Here is an 8,527-nt window from a genome sequence, read left to right on the forward strand (position 1 = left end):
TACTCAGAGTGTAGTCATCTCTACGCAGAGGGGAGGGGCACACGAGCCTTAAGAAGTCTTGTAGCATAGATGATCTTTGAGTTCAGAAAAGTAATTCTATTCACAAAACAGACATAAAATATAAGAACTGACTGCTACTTCCACCACACTGAAATTTTTTCTTAATCTGCCTTGAAACTGCTCCCTAAATGCAGTTGTTGTTAGAGTAAGATGACCAGATTGTCCCACTTTTGGAGGGACATCTGGGGGTACCTGGCAAATTGTACTTATGTTGAAATTAAAATATATATATTACAATACTATTTTTGCGTTCTATGCATTCTTTGAAACTTTTTGTTGCTCCATATAGACCATATTTTAAATCAAGAACACCCCCCCCCCCCGGTCAATGGTGTCCCACTTTACTAATGTTAAAATCTGGTCACCTTATCCTTAGCACACTCCTTTAGTTTTAATCCTGTAATAGAAATAACCTAAACACACAACTCCATGGAGTGCTAAGGCCCCAAATCAATTGGTAAGCATTTAGGGCTGTTAAAAAGAAATAAATTCAATCAAAGATAATAGAATAGAAATTAAAATAATGCCATAATTTAATGAGGTATCTGGATCACCCATGCTAATCCTTGTTTTGTTGGCCATTCAGCCTGATATTTTCCTTGTACCTTGCTACATTATGCATACCAACATAAATTCTAGTGACTGGAATGAGATTATGTGTGTGGAGTGGTGGGGTACAGACAACACAGGAGTCCAGTGACTGTTTTGGTGGATGGTAATCATAAATCTGGTTCTTCACAGCACCACTGCTCTAGTTTATATTTTACCTATAATGACAGTTCTCTATTTAGCGGTTGAGTTTTGTAGATTCACATGGGTAGTATATGAAGACGAAGAGTCGATATGCCGCTTTTCTCTACCTGAAGGAGTCTCAAAGTGGCTCATGTTTGCCTTCCCTTTCCTCTCCCCGCCACAGAGACCCTGTGAGGTAGGTGAGGCTGAGAGAGCTCTGATATTACTGCTCAGTCAGAACAGCTTTATCAGTGCTGTGGTGAGCCCAAAGTCACCCAGCGGGCTGCATGTTGGGAAGCGTAGAATCAAACCTGGCTCACCAGATTAGAAGTCTGCGATCCTAACCAAGATGGCTACTAACATACACCAATGCTACAAATATTTACTAATTTTGTACTTAATCCTGCACACCTGCAAAGTATATTTTAACTTATAGTGTATAATGTTGATTTAATGATACCTAATTAACATTACAATGCATATATGTTACAGGTGTGAGGTTCAGAAATTGAGGATAATGACAAACATATCACCAATACCCTTTTTATATGATAATATAAAGGATGTGTATATGGACAAGCAACCCAGTATGGTAAACTGCTTCTGTTACCATGGATCAGAACATGTTAGGGCAATTAAGGAATAAACACGAAAGAGGGATTCTTGAAGTGTACAAATGCTGGACATGGGCACCTTGGTCCAAATAAATGTGCAGAACTATTTTGGATTTTTCTGTCTTGATAGCACTGTGTTTGTGCCAGGGTTTTAATTCTATCTTTTCCTCTCCAATGCTGTTACTGTATTAAATTATTTTAGAAAAAATTAATCACTCATTCATTCATAATTAGTTGTTACTTTATTCATGATAATATGATGTTTTCTTCTCAAGACATATTACCTATTAGATATTGGATATGAAATAAAAATTGAGCTTTAATCAGCCTGCCAAATAGACTCTGGGACAACCACCTTCATCAGAGGAATTATCTGGCTGTTCCACATAGACTCACAGCATGCCATATATACCCCTCTTTAGCTGTTATTAGTTCTAGAGGTGGCACATAAAAAGCCAATGGAGATGAGAGTTTATGTCTGATATCAACGGTAAGTGTTCACTGGTGCATTGCTCTCTTTTTATGTAAACAGACAAGGCAGTATAATCAATGACACCTATTTCCCCGACTCTTCCCAAGATCCACATTATCAAATACATATCAAACAGCTGCATAATATACAGGTCATAACAGAAACGAGAAAAGTAGCAGGCTTGTCTTTAATCCCCAGATCTCAAAGGAATGATAAGAAGAGTGAGGGAAAGGAAAACAGATCTTTCACAAGGTAGTGAGAATGCAGGGATTCCAGGACCATCTGACTATCTTAATACCATCTCAGTTATAATTTAAAGGGCTAATTCCACTTCCACTTGCTAGGAGCAAATCAGAACTGATTGCACATAATGCAATAGTGTGGCATAAGAATGGCATAAGAATAAACATAAATACTCCTATGGTTGCCTCTTATTGTTTTATGCCAATAAAGGTTTTTTATTATTATTATTATTATTATTATTATTATTATTATTATTATTATTATTATTATTACTCCTATGGTTTGCCACCATCTCATGCTTGAAGTGTATTTTTACAAAGCAGGATGACAACATTTTATACACAGAGGAGGTTAAATGTATAATTCCATTTTTCCCCTTCCTTGCACATTATCCACATACTGTGCTTGCTGCCACAGCATACCACATTTCCAATGGCCTCCCTGCAACAGGCCATCTGCTCAGAAATAAGATTTTTTCTACTTGATCAGCTGTCTGGTCTAGTCACTTGTAAGCTACTGAATCAAAGAGAAGTCCTTCCTCAGGCAGACATCCTCCTGCTCGGCAGGTGGCTGTCTGCATTCAAGATCTCAGATACGGAAATTGGAACACTGGAAACAACTGAGCAAAGAGACAGAAGCTGTCCCAAAATCTAGCAGCAGAAGTTTCCAACTGACATCTCATATCCAGTGTGAACAAAAGACTGAATTCTGTATACTTTGTGATACTTTATCTATGACTTCAAAAAGAATGGGGGAAAGCCTTCCTCAAAGTATAAAAGTTAACTCCATAAATATGTTACAGAAAGATAGCAACATGGCTCCCATTCTATTATAGAACAGCTTCTGTGTGTCAATGGCAAGGTACATTCAGGTGGGTAGCGGCAGAACAAAGTTTGAGTCTAGTGGCACCTTTAAGACCAACAAAGTTTTATTCTAGGTATAAGGTTTCATGTTCATGCACACTTCCTCAGATACCTTGTGCATACACACAAACGCTTATACCTTGAATTATACTTTGTTGGACTTAAAGGTGCCACTGGACTCAAATTTTGTTTTGGCAAGGAACTGCCTACCATTTATTTCCTCAGTAACAACCTCAACAGGACCTAGCCTTTGATGAATGCTAAATCTGCTAGTGATGTAAAGCAGGTGATTTCTAGTGACTGAACACTTACAAACCAAACAACCACTAACTGAAATCATGTGCAATCCTATACCTAATTCTCTAGAAAGCAAGTCCCTCTGGGTTCAAAGGAGCTTATTTCCAGTAAATGTATAAGATTTGAGTCTTAAAAGACATTCCCAAAATCATGGCTTTCAAGACCACAAGGCCTGACCAAGTGATACACTGGGAGGTCTGTGTCAGGAGCTTGCAACAGCTTTTTATAGTTTCCCCTAAAATGTGAGCCTTTCCTCTCATATTGTAGTCACAATCTAAAATGGTCTGGGGGTTCCATTTGGCTCAGATGCATGTAGAAGCTGGGGTATGCATTTGTGCAATAAAAAACAGACAGAGAGACAGAGAGACAGACAAATAAATAAATAAATTGAAATTAAGAGCTACCAAGTCAGAAAAAAAGTATGTGGAATGATGTCAGTATACACAATTTGTCATAGCGGCACAAAAATGGCCTCCCCAGAGCCATTTTAGATTGGGACTACTATATGAAATGGAAGGCTTAATCTCACACTCCGTCCATCTTTGTCACAATCGGAAATGGACAATGCAGACCTTTAATTAAACACTAGGAGTTGCTGGTACAAAATCCCCATTATCATTTAGTTAGGCAGCAGCTGCAAAAATATGAAAGAAATAGTGGATTTCATCAGCACATTCCTCTTTGTTGGACATATAGTAACATATCCCAGGGTTTTGATTTTAGATGTTATAGTTAACCTAGGAAGCAGTGCTTAAATATATCCTCCTGCTAACATTTGTCTGAACTGATGATAAACAAAATGATACAATAAAGCTTCTATTTCTGGCCTAAAGAAAAATATTTCCAGTGAGGGCTATACCAACCAATAGAAAACACTAACAAAAAAGTGGATTAATACAAAGGTTTTCATCTAGAACCTAAGACAGGAGACACCAGAAGACTATCTTTTGGGACCACAGTTGCAGTGTTGAAAAAGAAACCTCTCTAGCCTACAGCTGCAGAAACTCTGCTGTACATTAGAAATAATGTTTGGCTTAAAGTTACCAAACAAGCTTCACACACTTGGGGCCATTCTGCACTCATTCAAATTTGCACAATGGTTGCAAATTGAAATCACTACTGATTAGCTGTTATGCACAACGTCGTTGACAATCTGCAACACTCCTGAAACCGATCCGCAAAAAGCACTTCATTGTAGCGCTTTCAGGGAAATCCCAAAAAGTTGATTCACCCTCCGGAAAGCGCTACACTCTTGCAACCAATCTGCAACACTAGCGGGAAAGTTCTGTGCGTTACCATTGTTGCGGTTTCTGCAAAGTCCCTCCCCCTGGCTCTCTCCTCTGATCTTCCGGCGAAGCGATTGCCATTTTCTTTTCTCGGAGCGAGCAAAGATCAACACACCGGCGAGCCTTCGTTTACCCAGCGAGGCTTCCCCAGCTGCAGTCCCTCCCCAGAGTTGTTTTAAGTCACCAAGCACCACACAGCCCCGATTGCTGGTTTATTTTCCCTTTATTTTTCACCCTATTTTTGGCTGAAAATCGCTCCTGTGCGGAGGAGGGGGTTAATTTTCTTTTCACTTGGGTGAGCATGCCAATGATGAAATGGCAGCTCAAACACCACCTGCTAGCTAGATGGGTCTCTCCGTTGCAACGATTCAACGCAGATTCATTGCAACGTGTGTGGATTTTTTTTAAAAACCTTCCTTAAAGGGAAAGAGGCTTTTCAGGAGCATGATAACGGCCACCTATTGGCTGCTCATTTGATTGATGGCCAGGGGCGGGACAAAGCTCAGCAATATCGCTTCCTGGCTAGCAATTTTTGCCAAGACCGGAAACCTGTAGGAAACAATAGAAACGCAACTGGATTCCACTACAAAGGCAGGTATGCATAACGACAAATTCCACTATTTAAAATGGCATTTTTTCATTCCGCAACCAATTTGCTACGTAGATCCTGGTGCGGAATGGCCCTTGATCTTAGCCAAAAGGCCGAGAAACAAGCTTCATAGCTGAATCCTAGACTCCAAGTCCAAGAGCATCCATTCTATACTGAGCATCGATTTCACAGTCTTGAAAAGGAATCTGGGTACAGAAATATGCATCTATCCAAGATCCGCCTGGCTAGATTGACACCTAGAATTCTTTAAAGAATACTGGTGCAGAGCTTCTAGATGGCTAAAGTCTACTTCCCATCTTTTATTATGACATTCTCCTAACCTAATTTCCAGTTATAGCCTCAGCACCTCATAAAGATTCAGTGTCACCTTGAATTCTCAAGAGCTGTTGAGTCAAAATGATAAACCAATCCTTTTGGTACCTGGAAAAAATAATAACCTGATTAAAATCCTCACATTCCCTCGCTGACATTGCTTCGCCGTGCCTTTTCTGCCCAGTTCCTTGATTATCATTTACAGCAGATGGAGTTCAGAACAGATCCTAGGAAAAAATAAATACAGATAGTGCACACTGATGAGGAAATGTTAGTTGCAAATCCAAGATGCTATCGTATTTCATCTCCTTCTTGTGAGTCATTACACTGATTTCCCATAAAGTCAAGAAATGAGGTAAAAAATCTGCTTTTAACCTACAAGGTCCTTCATGGTTACAGAATGCCCTGCTTAGCTGATCTTTATTCTCCTTAAGTTCCTATTCAGATTCTGTCATCTTCCAATCTGCTACTTCGTCCTGTTATTTAAGAGCACTGCAAACTGATGAAATAGCAAATTGCCAGAGCCTTTATTAATTACATCTTCAGGAGGTATGAATTCCTGGATGCACTACTATTGCATACATTTCATCATTTTGATGGGGGAACAGGCTTTATCAATTAATTGGCTCTGTTAATCAGCTATGTTTAATTCTGAATTAAAAACTGACCCCGATTAAAATTTGCCCACCAAGCGAGGACTTCACTATTTGGGGCCCTATTGTATAGCTATAAATATGCTGTTTAGAGATTAATATAATTTTCTGCTTAACATATCTCTGCATAGGCCGGACTATTTCTAAAGAGAGAGGCTGAACATAGTTATATTGCTGATACTATTCAGACACTGGCAAATTTTCCAAGTGTGCATTTGTCTTCCTTGTCATTTTCTAATTATCCCAGAGACTAGCAAATCATTCCAGAGTTGTATCATGTTCTTAAAACAAGCCTGAATTTGTCCTCATCTCTGGTTTTACCTTCCTGGATAACATTATGCCCTCAGGCTGGTTCACAGACAGGTTTCCCAATACATAGACAGCAAGTCTACTGCTAAGTTCCGTTAAACCTAGGAAAAACTATGCTAAATGCACAATATTTCTTCTGCCAAAGAGAGAGGAAATTAGATTTATAATCCCAAAAACAACTGTTCCTTATTATCAATCCAGTTGTATGGGGAGGCCAACTAGGAAAGTTACCCCAAAAAATTGGGGGCAACAAATAGCTTTATCATAGAATCAGAGAATTGGAAGGGACCTCCTAGGTCATCTACTCCTATCCCCTGCACTATGCAGGACACTCACAATCTTATCACTCATCCACTTTAACCTCCCACCTCACAGAATCAGCCTCTCTGTCAGATAGCTATCTAGCCTCTGTTTAAAAATCTCCGAAGATGGAGAACCCACCACTTCCCAAGGAAGCCTGTTCCACTGAGAAACCGCTCTAACTGTCAAGAACTTCTTCCGGATGTTTAGACAGAATTTCTTTTGAATTAATTTCATCCCATTGGTTCTGGTCCATCCCTCTGGGGCAAGAAAGAACAACTCTGCTTCATCCTCTATATGGCAGCCTTTTAAATACTTGAAGATGGTTATCAGATCTCCTCACAGTTGTCTCTTCTCCAGGCTAAACAGACCAAGTTCCCTCAACCTTTCCTCATATGTCTTGGTCTCCATACCCCTCACCATCTTTGTTGCCCTCCTCTGGACATGCTCCAGTTTGTCTACCAAATTGTCCTTTCATCTCCAATGTCATTGCCTCTTCTACTACTTGCATCCTTGCCTGCTGTTCTTTGCCTTCTTCTGGATATTTGTGGCATCATCATTCACCTGGACTTCTTTCAAAACAGTGTGTTCTCTTCTATGGGGATTTCAGAACTCTCATCAAATTTCTTCCTCTTGTGAGACTTTGGCCACACTTTTTAAAGAGGGTACTATTTCTAGAGCAGTGATGGGAACTCAGGAGATTGGGACACACCTGTGGATCTTTGGGATGATACCTGCGGTAAATGCTTATAAACTGCTTTGCATCATAAGACTGGTTTGCAAGCTCTTCCCCTTTTTCTAGATACAGAAGAGCAGGTTAATATTCAACAATAGTGGGAAGAGACAGCCTTACATATTCAGAAATACCTTGGTAATTTAAAGGGCTATATGATGGGTCATGTTTGGGGGTAGTAGTTGTGACTGTTTCAGCTGATAGGAATTACCCTAATGTGACTGTCTGTGATCACTGCTCTAGAAAGTTCAGGTAATCCTCTAGGGAATTTACAACTTGTGCGCTGTTTTTAAAGAGAACTGAGGAAGACACAAGGAAGTGGAATAGCAGAAAGCAGCAACATATAGCTGTAGCCATTTTCCTTTCCACTAAGTTGTTGTCTGAGTCTTATTTCCATGTTCTTTCTAGCAGAACATAGGAATAAATGGAAGTTATTGCAATGGATGGAAGAAAGCAGTGTCATCCCACATTTATTGGCATTGGGGCCAGTATTACCCTCCAGGAGGATCTACACAAATTGAGTGATTCGGTGGCAATGTGGCAAGATGAAATTCAAAGTCAGCAAGTATAAGGTGATGTACATTGGGACAAAACAAAAATATCCTAACTTCAACTATAGGCCAATGGGGTCTGAGAAAAAAAGGGGGAAAGATCTTGGAGTCATAGTAGATAGCTCAATGAAAGCATCAGTCCAGTGTACTAAGCAGTCAAAAAAGACAAACTCTATGTTAGGGATTATTAGGAAAGAGATTGCAAATAAAATGGCTAACATTTGGTGCAGCCTCATTGTAATGCCTTGTACAGTTCTGGTGACTGCATCTCAAAGAGGACATCACTAGAAGTGGGCACAAACCAAGAAAATATGTTTAGTTTTAATTTGTGGTTTGCCCAGTTCATGAGCCATGAACCATCATGAATTTTTAAGAGATAAACCATTTCAGTTTGTGAGGTTCATGATGCAGTAAATCCCCCCCCCCCCATGACAGAAGCCAACATTGCAGGGTATTTTTGACTGACTCTCCTCTACCTCCCTACTAAGTTTG

General features: G+C 39.7%; 1 long non-coding RNA gene across 1 annotated transcript in view; it reads right to left on the reverse strand.

Annotated features, from left to right (window-relative positions):
- LOC143841791 (uncharacterized) overlaps positions 1–5,716 on the reverse strand; it is a 28,685-nt gene extending 22,969 nt beyond the window's left edge. Inside the window, exon 1 of the long non-coding RNA XR_013232836.1 lies at positions 5,632–5,716. This is a non-coding gene — a long non-coding RNA (uncharacterized LOC143841791). The remainder of the gene's footprint in view (positions 1–5,631) is intronic.
- Positions 5,717–8,527: the final 2,811 nt, after the last annotated feature.

This window comes from Paroedura picta, chromosome 7 (genome assembly GCF_049243985.1).
Source record: "Paroedura picta isolate Pp20150507F chromosome 7, Ppicta_v3.0, whole genome shotgun sequence".
Classification (NCBI taxonomy): Eukaryota; Metazoa; Chordata; class Lepidosauria; order Squamata; family Gekkonidae; genus Paroedura; species Paroedura picta.